The 27,600-nt window shown below is 35.3% G+C and overlaps 1 long non-coding RNA gene across 3 annotated transcripts in view; it reads left to right on the top strand.

The window, feature by feature from the left end:
* LOC131404215 (uncharacterized) overlaps positions 1–27,600 on the top strand; it is a 300,648-nt gene extending 273,048 nt beyond the window's left edge. The window contains exons 1-5 of one of the 3 annotated variants that reach the window (XR_009219752.1): positions 6,429–6,480; positions 18,501–18,660; positions 18,792–18,890; positions 25,029–25,184; positions 27,349–27,600. This is a non-coding gene — a long non-coding RNA (uncharacterized LOC131404215). Of the gene's footprint in view, positions 1–6,428; positions 6,481–18,500; positions 18,661–18,791; positions 18,891–25,028; positions 25,185–27,348 lie in introns of those variants that run through there. The other 2 variants (XR_009219750.1, XR_009219751.1) reach the window with 2 other exon arrangements.

Raw genomic sequence — 27,600 nt, 5'->3', positions numbered from 1 at the left:
TGCGTCAGTGCGCGCCCAGGATCTGAACCCGGGCCGCCAGTAGCAGAACGCGTGCACTTAGCCGCTAAGCCACGGGGCCTGCCCTGTTGTGACATTTTTGAGGAAGTCTTCTATAAATGTCAACTAAGTCAAGGTGGTTCATAGTGTTCTTAAGATCTGTCTTTGCTGATTTTTTTAGCCAGTTGTTTTATCAACTGCTGAAGAAGGTGTTAAAATCTCCACCTATGGTTGAATTGTTGTCTATTTTTTCTTTATAATTCTGTCAATTATTTCCTTTCAATATTGAAGTTCTACTTTTCTACATTTGTTGTTTGCTCCTCCTGTTTTTCGTTTTTTGTTTTTGCTTTATTTGAGTATATTTAGAACTCCGTTTTAATTTTTCTGTTGGTGTTATCGTTTTTGCCCTAGAGATAAATCGACATCTTTAGCTTTTCCTAGTCTACTTACAGGAAATAAATACTTCCTGTAAAATATAGACATCTTGTAAATTTATAGTCCCGTACACTCACTCATCCTTTATGTTATATGTATTGCAACTAAATACATCACAACTCCACAAGACAATGTTGTGGTTTTAGTTTTAAACAGTTTTATAAATGGCCAAAAAGAGAGAGAAAAGGCCAAAAAATGTAATCTTTTGCCTTTACCCAGATACTATTTCCAGTGCTTTTCTATTCTCTTCTGAAGATCTGTGTCTCCTGACATAATTTCCCTTTAGCTTGAAGAAATTCCGTTGGCATTCTTTGTAGCACAGGTCTTCTGGCTGCATATTTTCCTACTTTTCTATTTCTAAAAATGTTCTATTTCATGTTTTATCTTGAATTATATTTTTGCTGGAGCTAGAACTCTGAGTAAACCATTACTTTTGTTGTTGTTTGTTTGAGTCTATCATTTTAAAAATGATAGAACGGGACAGCCCGGTGGCATAGTGGTTGAGTTCACGCACTCTGCTTTGGCAGCCCAGGGTTCACAAGTTTGGATCTTGGGTGCGGAGCTACACACTGCTCATCAAGCCATGCTGTGGCAGCGACCTACATACAAAACAGAGGAGGGTTGGCACAGATGTTAGCTCAGCGACAATCTTCCTCAAGCAAAAGGAGGAAGACTGGCAATAGATGTTAGCTCAGGGCTAGTCTTCCTCTCTAAAAAAATTAAAAAGAAGGGAGAAATACTTTGTCTGGCTTCCTTAGTATATGACGAGAGGCCCGTTTTTGATGATATCCTTGTTTTTTTTTGTATGTAATGTGTTATTTTTCTCTTTCTGCTTCCAAGATTTTTTCTTTATCTTCAGTTTGATTCTGATGCATCTCAGCAGGGGCTTCTTTGTGTATATTCTGCTTGATGTTCATTTATCATCTCAGATCTGAAATTCCCTGGTTTTCATTAAATTTGCGACAATTTGATCACTATTTCATCAATTCTCTCTCTCTCTCTCTTCTCCTGGTATTCCAATTACAGTTATATTAGATCACTCAATATCCTTTAACAGGTCCCTGGGGCTCTGTTCATTATTTTAATTTTTTCCCCTCCCTATTTACACAGAATAATTTCTCTTCATCGGACTTCAAGTTCACTCACTCTTTCCTCAGTCACGTCCATTGACTGTTAGGTCCATTCAATGTTTTTTTAAACATTGTGTTTTTCAGTACTAGAATTTCTAATTGGTTATTTTTTTAATTGTTTTTATTTCTCTGTTAACAGTTCTAATTTTTCTGCCAAGGCTTTGTGCATAGAAGACGTATTTTGTTTTACTTCATTAAGGATAGATTAACATCTTTTTTAATCAGTTTCAACATGTGGTTCATTTCTTGGGCAGATTCAATTGATTTTCTTTTCTCTTAGAAGTGTAATCCATTTTCTTGGTTCTTGGTTTGTTGGGTAAATTAAGGATTACACCCTGAACTCTGAAAGTTAAGTTGTGGATATTCTGGATTCTATATTTTTTCTGTGTCAAATATTGTTTTCACAAAGATTTTTCTTGAGTGAGCTTGAACAGCAAACTCTTTGCTACTCTGGTGTTAGGTCAGATCTTTTGTCTTTAGCTGGGCTGCTTTAAGTCAGTTCTGCATACATGTGGTTCAAGAGTCAGTTGGTCAAAGGGTACAAGCTTCCAGATATAAGATGGATAAGTTCTGAGGGTCTAACTGTAGTTAACAATACTGTATTACATACTTGCAAGTTGCTAAGAGAGCAGATCTTAAATATTCTTACCACACACACAAAAAATGGTGATTATGTGAGGTGATGGAAGTATTAATTAACCTTATTGTGGTAATCATTTCACCGTATATACATGTATCAAATCATCATGTTGTATACCTTAAACTTATACAATGTTATATGTCAATCACATCTCAATAAAGCTGGAAAAAAATTAAAAAGAATAAAGAAAACCATCTATATGCAAAAACAAAAAAAGAAAGAGAGGAAGTTAGGAAATGAACAACATTGTAAACCTACTATAAGTAGAAGGAAGGCTATAATAAAGAGATAATATTAATGAAAAAGAAAAAGGAGAAGGAACAACTAAATCAAAAGCTATTCTATTGAAAATTCTAGTAAAATCATTCTTTAGCATGACTGATTCAGAAAAAAGAGAGAAAATAAATAAACATAATTAGGAAGTTTCAAAGTGCAAATAGATATAGACATAGAACATATTTAAAAATAAAGTGATATTAGACAGCTTGACAATAAATTTGAAAAAATTATAAAAACGAACTATAGTCTAGACAAATACAAATTACTGTAATTGAAGAAAAACTAGACAACATGAGCAGATTTATTTATAATCATTTTATAAATTTAATCGACGTCAAAAATTTCCTTGTTATAAAAAAGAACCAGTCAACATGATTTTACAGGGCAGATCTACCAAATTTTCCAGGAACAGACAATTGTTATGTTATAGCAACTGTTTCAGAAAATAGCAAAAGACGGAAAGTTTCCTAAATCAATCCATGAGGCAATAACATCTTGATCGCAAAAGCAAACAAACCAGTATTAGAAAGAAAACTTAAAAGGCACATCTTATTCATGAGTAATACACAAAAATCATGAACAAAATACCAGTAAATCCAACTCCCTCCCAACCAAAAATAAATAAATAAATAAGTCACAAATGTGGGATATTTTGAGGATTCTCCTCTCTGACTTCTGGGATTTTCTCACTTTCTTCAGTGCTCATGGTTCCTAGCTTCTCTTTTCTCGTTCCCCAGGCCAGCAAACTTATTATCCAGGTGTGCTCTCAACAACCTTACAACTGCTGCTCAGCCTCAGACTAAAAGCCAGACCTATTGAATTTAGTTGTGTAGCTCCTGTCTCTTCTCCAAGCCAGAGGGCCCCCCCACCTCAGTCTTTCTGCTGCTTTACTGCCCGGTATTTACAGGGTCTCAGATCATAATAGCTCTGCTCAGACTGTCTTGGATTGAGCTGCTTAGAGATTGTTCTGTGTATGCATGTTTGAAGGGTAAATCAGAAATGTGAGTAGACAGGACTGAAAAACTCTTGTGGCTTTTTCTCTTTGAGGATTCCCCCACCTTCTTGGACATTCATGACTTTTGACTTCACTTTTTTCAGTTCTCTGGGCCAAAAAGATTAAATGGTTTGCTACCTACCTGGCCCTCTTAAGTGAGTGTATAATTCCCATCAGAATCTGTCTCCTTCTCTTCACTCTTCTTTGTATTTAGAGAGTTGCTTTTATGTTATACCTAGACTTTAGAGCCCCCCCCATTCAGGCAGAGGATGTACAGAAGGGTCTTATTCTGTCAAACTCAGACTGATGCTTTACTTATCCTTGAAATCCTTCAAAAAAATGTTTTTTAGTTTTTTGTTTTTTATTCGTTTTTGGTTGGCCTATAAAATACCACATGAATCAGGAAAGTTTTCTTCCATTTTATTTTTTATTTTTAAACCTTTATTGAGATATATTTCATATACCATAAAATTAAGCAATTTAAGGTATACAATTAAGGGTTTTTCATGTATTCAAAGAATCGTGAAACCGTCACCACAATTTAATTTTAGAATATTTTCAACACTCTGGAAAGAAACCGCATTCGCATTAGCAGCCATTTCCTATTCCTACTCCTCTTCCCTCATTCCAGTCCTAGGCAACCACTAATCCACTTTCTATCTCTATGGATTTTTCTATACTGCACATTTTATGTAAATGGAATCATACAATTGCTCCTTTCACTGAGCAATACGTTTTGAAGACTGATCTATGTTATATCATGCATCAGTACTCCATTCTTTTTTATTGCCAAATAATAACCCACTGTGTGGAAATGCCAGATTTTGTTTATCTATCCATTAGTTGATGGACAATTAGATTACTTCCACTTTTTTGCTCTTATGAATAATATTGCTAAAATTATCGTACAAGTTTTTGTTTGGACTTATGTATTCATTGTTTTTTGAGTATATACTGAAGAGTGGAATTGCTGAATTATATAGTAACTCTAGGTTTAGCATTTTGAGGAACTACCAAACTGTTTTCGAAAGTGGCTGCACCATCTTACATTCCCATCAGCACCGTGTGAAGGTCCCAATTTCTCCACATCTTTACCAGCACTTGTTTATGCCTTGATTTTAGCCATCATAGTGGGTATGAAGCGGCATCACATTGTGGTTTTGATTTGCACTTCTCTAATGACTAATGATATTGGGCGTCTTTTCATGTGTTTACTGGCCATTTGTATATCTTCTTTAGGGAAATATCTATTATAATGATTTGCCCCTCTGCTTTTTTAGTTGCATTATTTGCCTTTTATTGTTGACTTGTAAGTGTGCTTTATATTCTGGATGCAGGTCCCTTCTCAGATATGTGATTTGCAAATACTTTGTTCTGTGGGTTGGCTTTTCATTTTCTTCATGGTATCCCTTGAAGCACAAAAGTTTTTATTTTCATTAAAATAATAGACTTCATTAAGTCTAATTTACATAGTTTTTCTGTCACTTGTGCTTTCGGTGTCATTTCTAAGAAACCATTGCCTAATCTCAGGTTACAGATATCTATTCCAATGCTTTCTTCTATGAGTTTTATAGTTGTAGTTCTTGCATTTAGGCCTATGATCCACTTGAGTTAATTTCTGTATATGATGCTAGGTAGGGGTCCAAATTCAATCTTGGAATGTGGATATTTAGTTGCCCTGGTACCATTCGTTGAAAAGACTTTTTCTTTCATTGAATTATCTCTACAACTTTGTTGAAATTAATTAACTCAATCAAACTGATTCAATCAGTTTATTTTTGGATTCTCAAGCCTATTACGTCTATCTATATGTCTGTACTTATGCCAATCCCACACTCTTTTGATTGCCAAAGCTTGTAGTAGGCTTTAAAATCATGAAGTGTGACTCCTCCAACTTTATTTTTGTCCAAGATTGTTTTGGCTATTTGGATCCCTTACATTTCCACAAGCATTATAGGAAACATCTTGTTATTTTCTTTAAAACAAACAAGCAAACAAAAAACAGCTTGCTTTGGATAGGAACTGTATTGAATTTGCAGATTAGTTTGGGGAGTAGCACAATCTTAACAATATTAAGTCTTCTGATGCATGACAATGAAATATCTTTCCATTTATTTAGATCTTTTAAACTTCTTTGAATAATGTTTTGTAGTTTTCAGTGTAAATGTGTTGCAATTTTAAAAAATTGGTTCTTATGTATTTTATTCTTTTTACTGTCATTATAAATGAGATTTTCTTAATTTCATCTTCAGATTGTTCAATATTAGCATATAAAAATAAATTGATGTTTTATACTGAACTTGTAGCCTGCCAGTTTGCTAAACTAATTTATTTTAATTTATTCTAATAGATCATTAGTGTATTTCTTATGGTTTTCCATGTATAAGTGTATGACCTTAGCATAATTTCCCTGGCTACTATATCAAGTAGAATGTTAAATAGAAATGGTGAAAACACGCATCCTTGTCTTGGTTCTGATCTCAGGTGGAAAGCTTTTAGCCTTTCACTCTCAAATATGATGTTAGCTGTAAGATTTTTGTAAGAACCCTTTATCAGGGCAAGAAAATTCTTTTTCATTCCTAATTTGTTGAGTGTTTTTATTATGAAAGAGTGTTGGATTTTGCCAAATACTTTTTCCAATATGTCTTTATTTTGCATTTTTTCTAAACATTCATTGGGCCTCGCAACTGTTCCCTCTGTCTGGCATACTCTTAGCCACTTTGGTATATATGAGGTTTTATGGTTACCTGGATTACTAATAGTCAATAGTCAACCACATTTATAGATGAATCTGTTTCAAATTTGCTTAGATCATTTATTAAAATTTAATCATTTTCATTACTTACTCTGAAGACGTATTTCTTTATTTGCCTAAAGAGTTCTACATGATAGAGAACTCCACTCTCCCTTGTATCACAATGCAGCAACTACAAGCTTGCAACTCACTTTGGGAAACTCGAGGAGGCCTTGGCCCAGTCAAAGCACTGTCAGAGGATCTTAACAGGGTACACATTCAAATTACTTAGAGAACATATATAGCTTTATAAGACTATTCTTACGGAATTTGTACTTCCAACACCCTCTCCACCAGCGACATTTTATGCCCCACTATTCTTTCATTTTTAATCAGCTCATTTCTATTTTTCCTTTAGTTCTTGGATTAAATGTCATTTCCTCAAATAGTGCATCATCACACAGTCCTCAAATATAGATGGCATGTCCACATGTCCCCTCTCTCAGCTTCTCTTCCTTTGTCATTCTGTGGGATAGTCTTTCTAAATTATTGGCTTCTCCATGGCTGCTTCATACTTTAGATGGCAATGCTCTAGGAAAATAGTCATTTCATCTAAGGGGCACGTATTCTAGAGAGGTGGTTATTACGCCTATATGTCTTCCTTCAATTTGTTGCACATTTCATTGTATCTTGGTAGAGATACTTTCAGGCCCGGTGTTTTAGAATTGTACCCATAACCCCCTTCATTGAAGATGAAATTTTCCAATGCTTTGATACTTCTTATGAGAAGCAGGGAGAAATAGAGCTTAAGTTAATTTAATTGAATATCATTTGACAGTTCATACATTTTTCTATTGGACTTTAATACCCTAATAACACTTGTAAGGGGCAATCTTTTTATAAATATTCAATAATTAATAACTTAATGTCTTAAAACATATATTAAAAGCAATAGCACATAAAGCTCATGTGCTAATTCTGAATTCAATGAAAAGTAAATTTACAATTTGAACATTTTCATAACAATATTATTTCTTGATCTCAATTAAAAATGGTTACTTTATTAAATATATCATAGTGATGAATAACAGTTTCTTCTACTTTTACGTTTAAGAATATAAGTGTTTCTATGCCTTTAAAGTAATGGAGTTCAAGAGGGTGACCTTATAAAACACCACTTAACACTTACCAAAGAATGTGGTCATAAACCACTTTGAAAGTAATCTCCATTATTCATTTTAGCTAATTTAAGTGTTTTGGATAAAATGCTTAGAGTTTTTGAAGCTTTCAGCGTATTTATCATCCTGTCATGTAGAACTTTATCAAAGGTTTCTCCCTAGGAAGTCAAAAGGACTTATTCTATGTGCATCCTGATAATATATTTCATTTCCCATCTCAATGGGAAAAAGTTGACAAGTCAGTCAGTTAGAAGAGATTATATATTAATCTTTGACAATTATTTTATACCGGTTATTAAATTAGTATTTTTATCAATTTGTTTATTTGTAAGACATACATGTACATGTATATATGTCGTATATATATTTATAAAAAATAAAAATAATTCAATGACTTATTTCTAGTTCAAATTATTAAAAAATAATCCAACTGAGTGTTTATGGAAAATTTTGGTCTCAAAAGTAATGACAAATGTTTCCCTTTTTGTTATAGTCTTCCAGAAGGTATTTTTAATATTTGTTTAAGAAATGTCCATAGTATTCACAATAGTGACAAAATTTCATCAGTGTTGATATATTCAAGGTATGCTGAAGGTACGAAACATTCAAGTAAAGGAGTTATTGTTTTTAACATAGTTTGGGTCACACATTATACTTTTATGTATTTTAGATATGTGTCATATTATCCTGGTTTATGTATATAAATTATTTTTTTTTTATGTTGTATGAAACATTGGCTACTTAGAATGCAGTCTTTCTGTGTGGTTGATTTTTCACTTTTATGCATTAAATTCCAAGATTAGGATCTAAGTAAAATATTTCCATTAAAGACTGAATATAAAAGACACAGGCATACCTGCTACAATATTATAGGTGACCTGAAAGGCCTAATATCAGTATCCTTTATTGACATGCAGGAGCCATAATTACCAGGCTGGTATCACTCCTCAGAGTGGTTATCAGCCTGGGTCCTGGAGGCCAGCAGCCTGGATCCAATCCTGGCTCTGCCACTTAAGAAATGTGCAACCTTGACCAAGTCATCAGCCTCACAGAACCTCAGACTCTCCGTTCATGAATGGAAATAGTAATAACTATTTCCTCATAAAGCTGTTGCAGTTTTTTAAGCTACAGAAAATTTTCACAAACTAAACATACCCATATAAGTAGCACCTTGATCACGAAACAGAACATTTCCTGGCTCCAGACATCTTCCTCGTGTTCCTTTCCTGACACTATGTTCCAAAGTAACCACCATCCTGTGGTTCAATAGCAGGATTTTCTTTGTCTACTTTGTACCTCATACCATTGGAATCATGCAGGATGTACTATTTTATATCTGGCATCTTTTCCTTAACTTTATGTCCTGAGATTCATTTATTTCAAGTAATTGTGAATATTTCATGAAGAAACTCTGGAAGATGCAGAAATTGAGAGAAAGGGGTGAGGAGTCCAGAATCAAAGATATGTCAGTATTAGCCCGACATCTTACACAGTGGGTATGAGAGATAAGAATATAGACACTGAAGATCAGACTTTGGGTTGAGGAATTCTTGATAGATACTACAATGGGGTTTCAGAGGTAAGGTCAAAGAAAGAAAGGTATGAGAAAGTTTTCCTCTGAGAAAAATTAAATCTTAAAAGAGAGATCAATAAGCTTATAGTTTTCAGTGATTATCAGTTGCCATCAGCAGATCATCTCTCATGGTAAACAAAAATAATAATTAAAAAGCTAAAACTACTAACCAATTTGATAAATGTAGCTATATTTATGTGTGTATAGTACAGCCCTATCTGACCAGATCATAGATTATTTTTAACAATGCTATTAAAGCTGACCTGCTCAGTTACTGATAGAGATGCCTTGAATAGGGGAAATAAATTAGTGTATAAAGAAACCATCACCATTATAAACTAGAGTTTGCTAAAATATTTTCCCTGTAGTCCAAATCTCTCTTTCATTCTGTACATGCATAAACATAAATACTACTGTTCATCCTCATTGGGAAATTAAAGTGGCTACAACTATAAAGAGCTGAGGTCAGTTCAGGAAAACACAGAAACACTCACTTTGAATCTTTGCTTTCATCCAGGAGACAAAAATTGTCAGATTTTTACAAAGTAAATAGAAGAATAGTCTTTTACACAGATGAGTTTTCTCATTTTGTGTTTATGTGTGATGGCTAGGAAATATTAAAAGTAAAGAATAAAGTTTTCTGATAATATATAAAAAGTTTATTCAATCATTCATTACACAGACATTTACAAAACACTGTGTTCTAAGCTCTGTGTTAGTCACTAGAGATACAGAGGTGAAAGACAGATACAGAGAGCCTGCAGTTTAATTGGGAGATAGGTAGAGGTAAATGATTACATACAATATAAGTGGTAAGATAGAGCTGTTCCTATGAACCATAGCAGTGGTACGTAATCTTGACTAGGAATAGGTAATCCATCAGCAAGGAGACCTCTACAGGGGAAAATCTGAGGTGAAGAGACACGAGAGAGGGAGGTCAGAATATTTCAGTCATACAGAGATGTATTTATGAAGGTACTGATTTGGCACTTTAAGTGGGTCAGTATGCCTGCTCCGTGGAGCACGAGCAAGGAATAGTGAGATAAGAGGTTGGACAAACTGGTCATGATCAGGTCATGGGGGTGCTCTATGCAATGAGAAGAAATTTATCTATTTTTCTGAAGGTAATAAGGAGCCTTGGAAGGATCTGTAAAGGAGAATGACATAATCAGTGTTGTGTTTAGAAGTATCAATCGGTACAACGTATGGAAAACAGATTAGGAGAGAGCTAAGCTAAAATGATAAAGAGAAACCTATAGGTTATTTTAACAGTCCAAGTAAAATATTAGAAGGCCCACTTCAAACCAGTGGCACTATATTCAGAACCCAGACAAGACTAATGAGGTTAAAAAGGTCATTTCAACTGAACTATATTATAGTGGGGATTGAAGAGTTGCATGAAGAGCAAGTGAGTCTCTGGAAATCTAAGAATTGTAATTTAGAAAACTGGTAATGATACTATTCATTGAGATACACAATTCAATTAAAAAAGAGTAGATTTGTGGAATGTAGGAGGAGGATGAATTCAGTTATAAACAAATTGATTTTGAAGTACATGTGGAACATCCGAATGGAGGTGCCCCTGCAAGGGTTACTGTGGGTTTAGCCACTCAATTCCATCCCACAGTCCTTCTGTCGGAGAGGTTGGAAAGCTAAATAGTACATTCTTAAAACTCTCTTGAGGTTAGCGCCTATTTTCCACCTTTACTGTGTCTCCAGAAGCAGCTGTGTCTGCAGCAGCTGCAACAGCATCTTATCTGTCTTCATAATGCTAGGATTGTCTAAGAGTGTCCATTCTCCAGATTCTTGGGTATCAAAGGCAGTTGCAGTGGGGGCTTCTATATCTCCTTGATTCTTACATCTCTTCAGTGGCAGCCTCAGAGCAGTTGCTCCCTTGATCTGTCAGTACTTTATTGCTCTGGGAGTCATTCAGAGGCCCCAACAGAACACCCATCAGTCCTTCCACAGGTTTGTAAGCACTGAATCTCTTGTAATAAATCACTGCCTGCATAAAACACCTACAGTAAATAGACATATAAATCCAAATGTTTTCTCTCTCCTCTAAAACCATTAGTAAGAGCTAACATTTATTGAAGACTTACTACGCAAGGCACTAAGTGTTATACATATGCTAAATATTTAATTCTCCCAACAACAGTATTAATGGAGTATTGCTTTAACTTAAATTTTACCAATGAGGAAATTTAGACACAGGTAAATTAACTAACTTGTCTAACCACACACAGCAGTGAATGGCAAAGCTTAGAATTAAACCCAGGCAGTTTGGCTCCTGAGCCATTCTCATCCACTGCAGTCTAGTCCCTGGAGATACAATTTTGATAAATACATTAAATGTTATTCAGGAAAAATTTTGAGTGGAAAAAATTGATACTTGTGCCATCAGCATACAGGTGGTAATTCAAACCACAGAGAAGGAATGAGATCATCCAAAAAGACTATAGTATAAAAAGTAAAAAGGGTAGAAGAGGATAACCTTATAGAATACAAATATTTAAGAGATGGGCAACCTGGAAAGAAGTTGGGGAAAGGGCAGCCCAATAACAAGATGTCAAAGAAACCAAAAGGAGAGTAAGTCAAGAAGTTAACTACACAAATGCTAGAGTTGAGTAAGAAAATAGTTTCTATTATGGCTTTTGCAATGCCACTTTCAATGAAGAGGTGAAGAAATAACAAGAAAAACAGCAAAAACGTGTAATGTCATAAGTTGAAAATGGAGAGGGAGAATTTGGAGAAAATTAAAGAAAAGTCTCCTTTTTAAGGAGTGGTGGGATTAGAAAGAAGCACAATAGAAAATTAGTTAAAAGAATATGCAAGATAAACATCTAGCATAGAACCTAACATATGATAGGCAAGGAGAATGGTTTTGCAACAATATTCTGAAAGGAAATAAAAAGAAGCTGAAGATATAGAAAGAGGAGAAAATGACATTGTGGATCAAAGTGTCAGAGGAGATGAGAGCAAATGCAAACTGGAATACATGTGGAGGTATTTATCTTTACTGTAGGATGGAGGAATCAAATTTCCCACTGAAATTGAAAGGAGTAAGGTAAGAACAAGTCTGGTCACAGACTAGACTGATGAGGAAAATCGTAGATCAGGGAGCTAGAGGATGTCAGCAAAGCTCTGATGGAACTGTTTTAGGAATGAGAGAAGAAGCTGACCAGTGACACGTACAAAGATCCCAAATAATAACAAGATCTTGTTGAGCCTGGAGACCATATTTGTGAATGGAGCAAACTGCTAATTTGGATAATTTCCACCCAAACACTGAGTGAATGACCCATGTGCAGGAACTGAGCGTGTAAATATACGGATTGATCACCCATAGTGTATTTATTGGATTGATGCAAGGAAAAGGCAAGGGGCAAAGTTGATGATGTTATTAAGTGGTGAATGAAGTAAAGGATAGATCATGAGAATTAAGCTGGAGGGATGTTACTAATCCAAGAAGCACCTAATCAGTTGAGAAAAAAGGACGATGGTGTACAAGGGACTGAAAATACTGATAAGGCAGGAGAAAAAAATTTGGAGGGAAAAGAGTGAGAGTAGATTTGAAAGATAGAAGGTGTGGTCAGAGATTGGATGAAGATCATAATGAGGGGACGGTGACGGAATTTAGTGGTATAAGAAGACTAGAGATAAAAAGCTACAATATGAAAATGGACAAATAATTGTATAAGGTTTATGCATGGACTGTTCATATATATGAAGTCATGTAAGAGGAGGCCAGAGGAAATCCTAATCATCAAGGTTTAAAGGGGATAAATTGGAAAATTGGTAGATGAAGAGAGTGAAGATTGATACAGGATAGGCTGGTCATATACCATGAGCTTTTAAAGATGGAAGACATTTATATAGGATGAAAGCAGTAGTGGATAATTAAAGAAAACTCAATCCCCATTTATTCTTGAATTAAGTAGAGAACGGTAGGGTTAGCACTGAAAGAGAATGCAAGGACAAACTAATATTACAGGAAATTCAGGTTCCAGTTATGGACAAGAGATTGCTGGAGAATGTTGAGAATGTGTGGGGATTGTTGCCCATGGAATGGAGATTCTGTAGAGAATAGTGGGAAAAGAGATAGGAGGAGGAGTTTGGATGGACCTAGAAAGACAAAGAAAACATCGCAACGCATGAAATTGAGCCTAAGTCAGAGATCAATTATCCCAGACTGGAGTTCTGCCTTGGGTGGTCACCAAAAAACTAACTAGATGCAAACATCTAATACATGGTGAAATTTATTGGTCTAAATTTTTCAGTGAAGGCTAACAATTTCTTTAAAGTGCCAGTGGAGACATCAACCTGGGGTTTTTAGATAACCAGTACACTATACACTTTGAAAACTTCACTGGGGACAGCAAAAGAAGTGTTAAAAAAAATTGTTACTATCCTTCCAAAGAAGATCCCATGCAAGGTTAGTTATTTGTTTAGAAGTTCACCTGATTGAGAAATAACAGCTGCTCCAGGGCTGCAGTAGAATAACAGTCTCTCTGTAGGGAGCTGGCTAGAGCAAGGTTTGATTCTGCTGTTAATGCAGTCTAATCATTCCACTGTGAAGAGCAAGAGCCCCTAATAGAGAAAAGAAATCAGGCCTGCAGCCCTTCCTTACCTTGTCTTAAGTTCCTAGAAAAGCTTCTGAGAGTCAAACTACTTTTCACACAAAAGCAATGAGACGGAAGTTGGTTAAGGGAAAATTTGTTGGAAAATCTTAGAGATTGATGCCCAACTTCTTTCCAGAAATGGCTGAAAGTATCATATTTAGGCAACTGTAAGTAACATAACTATGGAGCGTAAAACAGAAAATAGCCTATGGTAAACTATACTGGAAATAACAGAAGCTTTGGAGTAAGGCAAACTTGAATTAAACCTCCACAAGTATGACATATTTGCTCACTGAAATAGGAACATTTATGTAGCATCTTGGATTTTTCAGTTACACATAAAATGAGGGTAATAAAATTATTCCGAGAAAGGTGCCTAGCAGTTTGCCTGAAATACAGGACTCAGTGCATCTTAAATATCGTCTAAACTTGAATTGCAAAATAAACAATAATATATAGTTTGATTTAACATGCTACAATGTCGCAATGCACTATACAAAATTCATATCCCATTTTTATAATTCCTAATTTTTTTGTGTGTGATAAACTGAAAGATGAAGAACCACTTTCATTATTACCTTGTTCTTTAGAAGGACTTCTTCAGAAAAATTTTGACAAGGTTCTTTGACTATATTTTTGAAGAGTTGATGAATTAGAGGTGCTTATATTTTTACCCACTTGAAAAATAGTTTTCAAATAATTATAGATTCACAGGAAGTTGCATAGACAGTACAGTGAAGTTCTGTGTACTTTTCACCCAAGTTCCTCCAACGGTTGCATCTTACATAATTATAGTACAGTATAAAAACCAGGAAATTGACATTGGTACACTATGTGTATGTAGGTCTATGTCATTTTATCATATGTGTAGATTCATGTAACCACCACCGCAATCAAGATACACAACCATCGCATCAGCACAAAGATGTCCCTTGTGTAACTTCTTGTGTGTCAAATCTCCACCCTCACTATCCTCAACCCCTTGGAACCACTGCTATGTTTTCCATCTCTATAATGTTGTCATTTTGAGAATGTCATGTCAATGCAATTTTGTTACCACCCAAGGGGGCGGGGTCCTCTGCCCGCCGCAAAACGTGCCAATAGTCAAGAGGGAAGGAGGTAGGAGAGAAAGGGTTTTTTTATTACAGCTTGCTAGCAAGAGGGAAGCTGGCTGACTAATGTCTGAAAGAACCATCTTAAGGGGGCACAAAATCTGACAGCAGTTATATAGTCCAGTGGGTTATAGGGGAGGGGGTTAGGAATATTGACCCTCTGGTGTAACAGACTGGGAGTCACCACACCAGACCTTTCAGTTTACATTGATGATGGCTATCAGCATAGACAATCTGTTCGGGGGTCATTATATTCCTAAGGAACTCGAAAGAACGAAGTTATCATCTTATCAGAGGTTGGAGGTATAGGCACAAGTGGGAGTCATAAAATCTTCAGAGCAGTTAGATCTCCCAGAGGGTGCATATCCGGCTGGGTTAGTTAGTTAGAGGTCATTCAAAGTTACAATAGGGATTCTTTTCTACAATATGCCTTCCCTCATGTCAACCTTGTGTTGAGCTGGTATCAATTATACAGTTTGTGACCTTTCTTTTCAGATTTGCTTTTTCACTGAGCATAATGGCCTTGAAATCTATCCAAGTTGTTGCATATATCAATAGTTCATTCCTTTTTATTGCTGAGTAGTATTCCATGGTATGATGTTATCACTGTGTGTTTAACCATTCACCTATTGAGAAACATTTTGGTTGTTTCCAGTTCCTGGCTATTATAAATAAAGCACTATAAAATATTGTCTACAGGTTTTTGGGTGGACATAAGTTTTCAATTTTCTGCATAAATACCCAGGAGTGTTATTGATGGGTTGTAATGCAAGTACATGTTTCATTTTTTTGCTTTTTAAGAAACAGACGAATTATTTTCCAGAGTGGCTATATACTTTTACATCCTCACAAGCAACGTATAAGTGACCCAGTTTTCCTGCATCCTTGCCAGCATTTGATATTACAGCTATTTTATTTTTATTTTTAGCCACTCTGATGGGTGTATAATAATATCTCTTCACAGTTTTAATTTTCATTTACCTAATGGCTAATGATGTTTAATATCTTTTCATCTGCTTATTTCCCATTCATACCTCTTTGGTGCAATGCCTCTTCATGTCCTTTGGCCATTTTCTAATGTTTTTTCTAAACATTCCTAATTGGTATTCTTATTTTTTTGCTCTTGAGTTTTGAATATTCTTTATATATTCTAGATATGAGTCTTTTGTCAGATATGAGGTTAGAAAATATTTCTTCCAGTCTCTAGCTTGTCTCGTTATCCTCTTAACAGGATCTTTTACAGAGCAAAAGTTTTTAATTTTGATGAGGTCCAATTTATGAATATCATTTCCTTTATGTATTGTGGATTTAATGCCATTCACTTTCTGTTTTTCATTATATATTTGTATTTAATGAATTGATGACAAGGCCTTAATCATTAGATACAGGTCCATTTCCATAAAATTTGCTGAGCAATGTAAGTTCTTATCATTTTTTGTAAAAGTATATTAATTGCTTCAAGTTTAAACAGTGTTGGGAAAACTAGACAGCTAGATGCAAAAGAATGAAACTGGGCCACTGTCTTACACCATACACAAAAATAAATTCAAAATGGATTAAAGACTTGAATGTAAGACCTGAAATCATAAAACTTCTAAAAGAAAACATAGGCAATGAGCTCTTTGACATCAGTCTTAGCAATACATTTTTTGGACCAGTCTCCCCAGGCAAGGGCAACAAAAGCAAAAATAAACAAATGGGATTACATCAAACTAGAAAGCTTTCACACAGAGAGGGACACTATCAACAAAACAAAAAGACAACCTACTGATGGGAAAAGATATTTGTGAATCATACATCCGATAATGAGTTAATATCCAAAACATAGAAAGAACTTATACAATGTAATATCAAAAAAACAAACACCCCAATTAAAAAATGTGTAGAAGTCTTGAGCAGACATTTTTCCAAAGAAGACATACAGATGGCCAACAGGCACGTGCAAAGATGCTCAAAGCCACTAATTATCAGGGAAATGCAAATCAAAACCCCAATGAGATATCACCTCATACCTGTGAGAATGGCTATTATCAAAAAGAAAAAAAAAATAACAAGTATTACAAGGATGTGGAGAACGCAGAACCCTCATACACTCTTGGTAGGAAACAGTATGGAGATTCTCTCAAAAATTAAAAATAGAACTACTATCTGAACCAGCAGTTCCACTTCTGGGTATTTATTTGAAGAAAACAAAAACACTAATTCAAAGAGATATATGCACCCCCATGCTTATTGCAGCATTACTTACAATAGCCAAGATATGGAAGCAACCTAAGTATCCATCAATGGGTAAATGGATAAAGAAGATGTGGTACATATACACAATGGAATATTACTCAACCATAAAAAGGAATAGAATCTTGCCATTTGTGACAACATGGATGGATGTAGAGGGTATTATGCTAAGTGAAATAAGTCAGATGGAAAAAGGAAAATTCTGCACAATTTCACTTATATGTGTAATCTAGAAAACAAACAAATAAAAGAACAAACAAAGCAAAACGGAAACAGACTCATAGACACAGTAAACAAACTGGTGGTTACCAGATGGGGAAGGGGTTGGGGGGGCGGGCAAAAGAGGTAAAGGGGATTAAGAGGTACAAACTTTTAGTTATAAAATAAGTGTCATGTAAATGTAATGTACAGCATAGGGAATATAGTCAATAATATAGTAATAACTTTGTAGGGTGACAGATGATAACTAGACTTATTGTGGTGATAATTTTGTAATGTATATAAATACTGAATCACTGTGATGTACTCCTGAAACTAATAGGATATTGTATGTCAATTATACTTCAATAAAAAATGCTCAACTTTTCATACAAATAATAATAACAATAAAGATAATAGCTTGTATTTTTTCTTTCTGAGGAAGACTTCCCCTGAGCTAACATTTGTGCCAATCTCCTCTATTTTGTATGGAGGTCGCCACCACAGCATGGTCGCTGACAAGTAGTGTAGGTCCACACCCAGGAACCGAACCCAGACTGCCAAAGCAGAGTGTGTTGATCTTAACTACTAGGCCACAGAGCCGACCCCAATAGGTGGTATATTTTGACTGTCTTACCACATGCCAGGCCAGTGATTTATGATAACTATGCACTATCATATTTGATGTTTATAGTAATCCTTTGAATTATGTACTATTATTTACTCCCAGTATCAATTACTAAGGCTTAGAATGTCTAAATAAATATTATGATCACAATACAAAGATCAGATCTAGTTTTGACCTGGCTTGTGTACACATAGTCTATGACAAAGTATGGCTCTTCCAATCGCTCTGTTGCTCTTTCATTTTATTTGTATTCCTACATCCTCTGAAAAATTTTTTTGTTTGATGACAACCTAGAGTTTCAGAGACTTTGTCCTATGAATTTATCTGGTTCCACTGGTGTAGTCATTCAAAACAAATGGTTCTTAGAATGAAATATTTGATGATAGAGAAAGTTATGACTGGGTTTGGGTTCATTTCTTTTGAAGAAATAAATATAATGGAAGACAGTTGAATAAAGAGATGATAAAAACAACCACATGAATTAAAAACATTCAATTCCCTTCCTACTATCTTGTTAAGGCTAGGCTGTTGTTTCATTATTTTAGAAAAGTTTTCTAAATTATTTTTTTCATGACAGGAATAATCTATCAATAAGAGTAATCATAATAATTAGTGATATGATTCATTTTTTTATTTTTTCTTCAATAAACTTTCAACACAATTCATTCTATTTAATTTCTTATGAGTGTTAACACAAAAATAAAATTAAAAAAATACTATAATTATTTTCTGTTTATTTTTCCAGCTGACCTGTTCAAGCAAAACAGCAACAACAAAATCCTACTTACAGAAAAATAAAAAGAAATACAAGAAGTAAAACAAATTATTTTTCCTCATCAAATACTTTTCCCCGAATTGCATGCATTTTATAAAATGACTAAGTATTTCTATTTTTTAATGCCTACGTAAGTCTACTTCAGATTCTATTGCACATTAATTAACCAATTATACATTAATTGTATGCGAGAACTTTTTTCCAGCTTTCCTTGTATTCCACTGGACTTGACACGATCCAGTTTCCTCCAACCAATTTCAGGTTCCTGAGTGAGTTCTGCAACGCTGAGGAGGCCTTTTTGAAAGCAAGTCTCAACCTTTCAAGCGAATCCACGTCTGATTTGTGACTGTATTTGACAAGGTAAAAGGAAAACTTTATATATTCTTTATTATTTTCCCTTAAAGCCTTGAAAGTAACTAAAGCTCTAAGTCTATCAATACTTTCCTTGGGCCTCCTCCTGGGAAATGTTCAACTGGCTAAGATCAAAGCAAAAGATATACTTTTCACTTTCCCAAATCTTACCTTTGATATGTCTTTCAGTGTGATTTTTCACTACCACCTCTTCCCAATCTGGCCTCTAAAGATTAGTCATTTCTCATATGGTCTGTAATTGCCTATCTTTATTGGATAATTTACCAAGATGAATTTTATTCATTCGGGATACCGTAAGTTTTTCTCTTTGCACTTTTACATTTATTGAAAACCTACTATACTAAGCAGTTCACTTCAAAAACCAACACATCCTCATGGAGCTCCTAAGGCATATGATTTAATCTATACAATGACATAGTAAGGTAGCTACAATTCTTGTCATTTTATAGATGAGAAAGCTACAGTTCTAAGAGATTAAGTGCCTTGCCATGGGAGGCAAGGGCGGAATGGAATTCCAAGTTGGGTCTGTCTGACTCAAAGCCCACTATCCTTTCCCTCCACCATGTTGCCTGGGTTATGTTCTTGATTGGATAAGTCATGGGACAATACTTGTGGTATGCAGTCCTCTAATGACTTCCGCCTTCTTGAATGTCGGCTGGAATTTATGATTCTTTTATAAAAAATAGAATATGGAAGAAGTGATGGGCTGTCATTTCTAATATTTGGTTATAAAAAAGACTGTGGCTTTTTTATTGGATGTTCTCTCTCACTTTCTCTTAAATTACATGCTTCTGGAAGAAATTAGCCACGTATCATGAGGCAGCCCAATGAAGATGGCCACATGAGTAAACTTAGATGGGGGATGTCTTAAGACCTGCCAATAGACAAGTGAGTGAACTTGGAAGCCAGATTTCTCCTAGGTAGGCCTTGAAATGACTGCAGGACTAGCCATTATCTTGATCGAGGCCTCTTGAGAGACCCTGAGTCAGAAGTATCCAGCTAAACTGCTCCCAGATTCCTGACCCACTGAAACTGTGAGATAATAAATGTGTTATTTTCAGCTTCTAAGTTTGAGATAATTTGTTACGTAGCAATAAATAATACTTGGCTCAAAAATACATATTGATTGAATGAATGAATGAATGGATGGATGGATGAATGAATGAATATCAGGGCTTTATTTGAGTACTTTGTCTAATATCTAATTTTTGACAACTATTACATGAGAAAAAGAAGCAATTCACCAAAAAGAACAGCAAATAATTAGGAAATAGTATTATTTAATCTTTATGATTTAATTGTCTACAAATATAGTAAAAGTAATTGCACAGAGAATGGGATTAAGTTTAAAAACAAGAAAAGGTTTTAAACAGACATTATAAATAGGTTCCTCAAGGAAGGGTTTCAAATTTAGACAGCCTGTCATCCATCCAGGATGGCTTAAGCCTGATGCCTGAGGGCTGGATTAGATGAAGTGCCTTTCACCCTTTGATATTATGATAATTAGCACTTACCAAGTCCTCATGGGGTGTATGTCCCATCCTAGGTACAGTTTGAAAGCTAGTTTAGACATGATTTTTTTGATATGATACAGAGAATACTCCATACGTATTAATTAAAAAAAAATCTTTCCAACTCATTTAATTTGTGACCTCTTGCTTGTCTGAACTTACAGCACAAATTGTACAACTCATTTGGCAATCATTCATGTACTGGCTTGTGACATTTCTTGAATCGTTATTTTATTGATATTTAATTCTTCATGTAAGGAAACTTTCCTGACTCATTTCTTAATCTGCGTTTTTAATCATACTAAGCCATGCAATCAAACTTACAGGCAGGGAATTTTAAATATTTTTGATATAATGACCATTGAAATACCCATCTTGCTATCATACTTTAGCCCTGATGTGCATCTGTGTAATACACATTTGAAGCCTCGGAATCCCATTTATACTTGCCCCTATTCTTCTGTTGGCACTTACCTATAGACTCCTAGGTCATTCCTTATCCCTGGAAGATTTGGATCATGATTCTTTGTCACAATTCTCCATGATTTTAATATCCACGCTGTTGGGGGACGTATAATTAAAAACAAAATCTTTTCTTAACCCAGGAAACCTCTTTGCAAAGGTAGTAGAGAAAGAAAACAGTTTTATTAGTGAATAAATTTTAAACCAGATTGCGATGTGCATCGCAAGCAATCTGCTAAGAGATTGCAAGGACAGAAAGAAATCTCCTCCTTTGATATAGTCAAACAGAAACAACCCATTACATATATGTTTCCAAGATAAACAATAACTACTCCTCAAATAAGGACTCCACAGCACTATTTGTCACACATAGTCCATTCTAAATTCACCTGGTAATTGGGGTAACCACCTGTGTTAGCCAATTGACTTTACCCAGAGGAAAAACAAACTTCTCATATCTTTATGACAGGAGATACATTTACAACTTGGAGGAAGACGTCCACTGAAGTTAGGCTCCTACACTCCCACAGATGTTTACATTTCTAAGAGATAGCTCCTAAGTCCTTGAGAAAGACATTCTTGGGTCATAAAACTGGCAAGAGGCTTATGCAGTTTCTAAAAAGATTAATATACATTTCAAAGAGACAGAGAAAAAACTTACAAGTTTTCTAAAGTAAATGTTTAAATAAAAGGGAGAAGGGAGAAGTCTCTTTCCTTATTTTCAATACGGAGAATTAAGCTTCTTATTTTTAATTTTTATTTGTACTTACAATGCAGATAATCTTTTCAATATTTAGGATTTTCTCGGTTATGTCCAACCACCTCAGCTATCCACTCCTGGAGTTATAGCTTAAATCTCATACTTACCTAACTATAAACCGGATATAATCTCTCCATCAAGCATACCTTTCCCCAACAACCACCTTCAATTTTCCAAAGCACTTTCTCAGAGTACTCCAACTGCAAAGCATCTTTGTCTCCACCAGGACCTAAAACCCATTGATCTTTTATGCATTTCACTATCCTCCCTCCCCATTATACCCCCAACTTCTTGATTATTGGGCTTTGATTCCATGGCTTTTCATTAAAACTATTCCAATGCATATATTCTTAACTCCTGTATCCTCTCTCTTCTGTAGAGACAGAGGTTGGCACTGCAGAACATTTCTGTTCTCCTCACATACATCCATGGCAGTTGAATGTGGCAGGAGAGAAATACACAACCATGCTGGCTGGTCTCACTCTAAATTCATGACAATCAACCTCTAGAGGAACCTTGGTACTGCCTAGCAATTCTACTACCTGTATTTAATCCATTCGATCTCCTTCATTCCAAGGCAAGTGTTTCATACATTCTTTTCTCTCCTTCAACCACATTCCCCATCTTCAATGTTTTCCTATTTCACTAAGGAAATGGAAGTGATCATTAGAAAACTGTCATATGTTCTCACATTTATTAACCAAGCTGCATCTGTACAAATGTATTCTGCATATCCTCTGGTTACTATAAAAGAGCTGTCAAAGTTTCTTTCTAAGGCCACCATCTCCATTTGTCCAATAAATCCATCTCCTCTTGCCTACTCAATAACATCAACCCAGTGATTTTCCTTCTCGCTTCTATATTTCTGTCAGCATTTAGACTTGTTATGATAGTCTCTTTTAAAAATTAGAGCAATATACAAAAAAAATACACCTCTCTTTAAGCCGCATTCTCTGGAGCTACTCTTCTATTTTTTGATCTCCAGTAAGTTAAACTCTGAGTTATCCGTTCCTGTTGTCTCCTGTTCCTCTTATCTTTTTCTTCACCAAATATATATCAATAATGCATATTTTTCCCTCGCCATTCTAAACAGTACTTGTCAAGGTTATTAATGACCTCACATTGCAAAATCTCCTTTAGCAATAGTCTCGAGAATGATCTCCCTGTGCTCATTCCTTTGATTAAAATCCACCCATGTCTTGCCATCCCATTCAGAAAAGCAAAAAACTTCACAAGGACCTCCAAGGCCCTGCATAATATATTTTGCCCCAGACTCTTCACACACATACACATCGACCAGAATCCTGTCACTTGTCTCTCTGCCTTCACCCTCTCCTCTTCTCTCACTCACTCCATTCCAGTCACAATGATTTTCTTGATTTTTTTTCGCACACATTGACTAAGCTCCTGTATCAGCGCCTCTGCATTTGGTATCCTCTCTGCCTAGACTAGAATTCTTCTACATATCTATATTATTCATTACCACATTTCCTTAAGGCCTCTGCTTAAATTTGATCTGAACTTTTTCCTGAGTGTTCTAAATAAAAACAATCATCTTCCCTTCCCCCTCCCCAGTAAAGTAATTCTGCTCCCCTTGCTCCTGAATTGTCACTGCCTGATGGATTTGTTTGTGTGTCTCCTGCCACTGGCCACTCACATTAGAATGGAAGTACTATTGAGCAGAGACGTTGCTTTGTTTTTCCTATTCTGTCTTCCTAGAACAATTCTGGCACAGAGTGGGCACTCAATAATTGTTTGATGAATTAGTTGATGTTAAACCGTTCATAACACTTTGTACTCTACATTAAATTTCATTATTTTTCTTCTCCTAAAACCAAATAGTACAAGACTATTATTATTATGAATCTCTAGACTTTTTCACATTAATAGGGAGGCGCTTCTTTATCAACCACTCATTTAGAATATATAAGCATAGTCATTACCTTATTTTTTGTGTCCCACATTATCTATCACTAGGCTTTTACTCAATATGTGCTGAATAGAATATGATTTGTTTTTAATTACTTAATTAGTTTATTTTCTTAATTTAGTGAAAACATATGTAGAAAATTAGAAAATCATTACTTAAAATATCATTTTCTTTATTTCCCACAAGTGAAGTACTATAATGGCTCTATTAAGATATTTTTGTGCTGTTTAATATCTTCCATAATAGGTCTCACTCTTTACTCTTCAAAACTATCTCCCATTATTTTTCAACATTCTTAACGTACCTAGTCTAGCCACTTTTCTCAATGTCCTTCATATGCCGTGCTTGCCAACTCCACCTCTCCGTATATTCCCACAGCTCCAGAATTAATACTTTCCTTACACAGGCCCATGTCTTCTACATCACTTATGGCCTAGGCTAACTACTAGTTTCTGTGATCATACCAGACTACACCCATCCCACCCTTCTTCAAACACCAATGATTGTTATAGTTAGTATGCCTGAAGCAATAATACTTGTTTTTGTTTATCTGTTATTGTAGAATTATATGTATAAATATTGACTTGCTAACTGAAGAGTCACCATGTTGTACTTTTCCACTGAACCTAGCACCAAAATAAACGCACTATAAAAGCTGAATAAATTGACTAATTTACCATTGAAACGCTGTTGCTAGATTATAATTGGTTGAATGGCAATTATAATCTAGCCCATCAGTATATAAAATAATTTTGATTGAGACTTTCATGTTGATTTAAAATTTTAACTAGATCAACAAATAGAGAGAAAAATGAGAACTAAATTTCCCCTGCTTCCAAATTAAGCCAGATACTCCCCCTAGAAGAATTGGCAAACTTGTCCTGTAACATTTACTTGTTAATCTAATCCCGTTTATGTAAGCAAAAGATTAGATATTTGAAAAAAAGTTAAGGATTAGTGGGTTTTTGGTCTTATGGAGAATACTGTAGAATTTCCTCACCTTTCCTCATGGAGGAGGCTTTCCAAGCCTAGTTGTTGAGAGACGGAAGGAATGTATAAAATGGAGAGACATGTATTTCATTCCAAACCCCATAGGCCCAGCCTCGTGTGGCTGTGAGAGTAAGGCATGGTAAGATAGTGTTTGTAAGAGCTTAATATTTCAATTCTGGAGTTTGGGGATATATATAAACAAAACAACTGCTGTGTTCTTCTTGCCTGGAGGATTCTGAAGCTGGGAGACAACACAGAGCTGCTACTGATGGCTGGTAAATAACAAAAGATGATGGAGAAAGCATGCACTCCCACCTTTTAGCATGGCAAGGACAGGTGAGTTCCCCATGGCCAGATGGACACAGCAGGCATTAGCTAGGGTTGGGCCCTATAAAGGTGAGAAGAGTCAGGCTTAAGGAGAATTGTATGAAGCCAGATAAAGAGCACAGAACTCATGTCAGGGACTTTTGCAGTGTGGAAGTCCTTATGGGGACTTTTGAAGAACCATTCCCTAAACCTCATGAGAAAGACACATTTAAATGAACACTACCAAGAGAGCATTGGAAGCCAGCCATTGATACCCAAGAGGTAGCTTCATAAGAGGTGGAACTAAGAAAATATTACTTTGAGTAAGTAGTGTGTATTTACTGAAACTTTTTTGATAATTTTTATATATCTGCAAGTTTGCCTGGTGCAAAGTAATTTTTAACACAGCATGAAAGCGGTTAGAGTCACCATTTTATTTTTACGTCAGAAAAGGTTGATGCTAAGACTAACATGCATAAGAAATTGCAAAAATATTCCATAAGTATTTGAAAGTAGAATAATGATCCTGTTTATTTGATTTTTATGTATTTGTATTCTTATTTCTAAGAGGCAAAGATATGCACTAAATTCAAAAAGAAGAAAAAAAACACAAAAAGTTGATTACCAATTTAACATCTCTTAGTAATATTTATAATTTTATGGTAAATATAGTAATCCTAAAGTAATAAAATAAAATGATTTTATGATAAAAATATAATAAAACATAAATGGTTGATGGTATTTAAACTGAATCATAAATGATTTTTGGCTTGCTATTCTCTCAAATATAAATTGTCTATGTGGGTTTGATTAAAGTTTGGTTAATTTCAGAGAGTTATCATTGACATTGATCTAAATTCAGATAGAGTACAGCCAAGATTTAACCAAGGATGGGGAAAAGTAAGTTCAAAGAGAAAATGAATAGAAGCAATCCATTTCTTCTATCACTATAAATTGACTCATAAGAAAACCAATCTTCAGGAAGTGACTCTTTCACCTTGACAATGAGTAGTGAATCCCAGTAGTTATATTCTTACCTATTAAATGTTTTCACCTTGATAATTTCAATTTATTTGCTGAAACCAAACTTTGCAGGCCCAAGGAAACCAAAGTATAACATTTTCTGTTGGCTACCGTTCTTTCCAGACTGATTAAATCTATAGTTGACTGCCTCAGGATGAGTTTTATTATTGCCTTTAAGCAATTAATGGATTTCTTGATGCCTACTCTTCTTTTACAATACAAAGGAGATTTCACTTTTTGTCACATCCTCCCACTGAAGGGGTGATACATATCTCAGAGATGTTTTGTCGGCAGGAGGATGACTTGTCCCCTGGCTATTTTCCCAGTCTTGTACCATACATAAGAATGAGGATCATGCTATTGCTCCTAAAATGCTCAGACCTAAAATGGTCCTGGCTGCCCTATAGTCTAGAAAGTCATCCAAATACTGTACTGATATTTCTATCATGGTCTGCCATCGCCTTGTTTAATATTAGATCAAAGGCTGCTGAAGTACCTAAATTAGATTAGCTATTTTGCCTTCTGCCATCACCAATATCATTTGGCTCCAAGCACAGTTTTGTGGAATGTAGTAATTTACATCTCTCTTTCTTACCTTTCATTACAGCTTATAACTGCAAAGATTCTATACTCTAAATAGCTCATTTGGGGATGTGGGCAATTCTATAGCCCTCATGGCCAAGACTATGTTACAATATTTTTTCCAGAACTAAGCAATAGGCATCAGTTCAAGCTGAAAAGAAACTGTTGGCTGACTTTTTGAAGGATTTAAAATGTCCAAATGTTTTTTTTCAGAGAAGAAGCTTATCTCTGCCTAGGTGAAAAAATCTGACAGAATACAAGGATGGTTGCACAAGACTGAATGGGGCAATAGCAAAAATGGTCACATTGAATTGGAAAATGATTCTGATGAGTCTCCATCAATACTGACTCAATCGGGTGGTCCCTGGAGGTCACTGGAGAAGCACATCAATGTCAAAAATGCTTAGCTGTTTCAGAAAGTATGGGAGGGACTCTTTAAGATGGTTTCTCCCTATTAGTGCTTAGTGTTCAGTTTCTCCACTGGTAACTTACTTACATAGCCATAGACTTAGAGTCCTTTCTCTCAAAAGCACTGGTAAGCAAAGTTTATGATTTAGAAAAGAGATGAGGAATTTGAAGTCTGTGGCTCAATTTTGAATGCAGCCTCTTAAAGGGATTAGCGGGTGGGAGGACCTGCAATAGGCATGAGGAAAAGGATGATTTTAGAACCACTATTGATTAAATTAGACATTGTTAAACAAGACGGACAGTACAGCTCTCCTACCTTTCCCATCTGAAGTATATAACAGGCTAGGACCTCCAGGCTCCAGCAGCAAGCAAGGAGCAGAATAGCTACGTGCCTTGGCTTTTGACCTTTCTGAATTAGTGCTTTGGTGTTGCCCCAGTTTACACTGCTCACCCTCACCCATCTTGCTCCTCTAGATTCTAGAAAAGATGCACTCCAAGTACTTGAGAATGTGGTCTGAGATAGGGGATGAAAGGAAACCACATCTTATTCACTTCTGCATCTCAGTGACTAGCACAAAGAAGATTCTCAGAAAATGGCTCACAGAATAAAAAGAACTATTTCCTCTCCACTTTTCAAGTCTCTTAACAATTTCGGTAAGACTCAGTTTCCTTGTCATATAGACTGAAAACATTAATGGTCATATTTTGTGCGTCATTTTAAGAACT

Source organism: Diceros bicornis, chromosome 4 (assembly GCF_020826845.1).
Source record: "Diceros bicornis minor isolate mBicDic1 chromosome 4, mDicBic1.mat.cur, whole genome shotgun sequence".
Lineage (NCBI taxonomy): Eukaryota > Metazoa > Chordata > Mammalia > Perissodactyla > Rhinocerotidae > Diceros > Diceros bicornis.
Note: the sequence above shows the minus strand (reverse complement) of the source record. Positions and strands in the feature narration are given on the sequence as shown.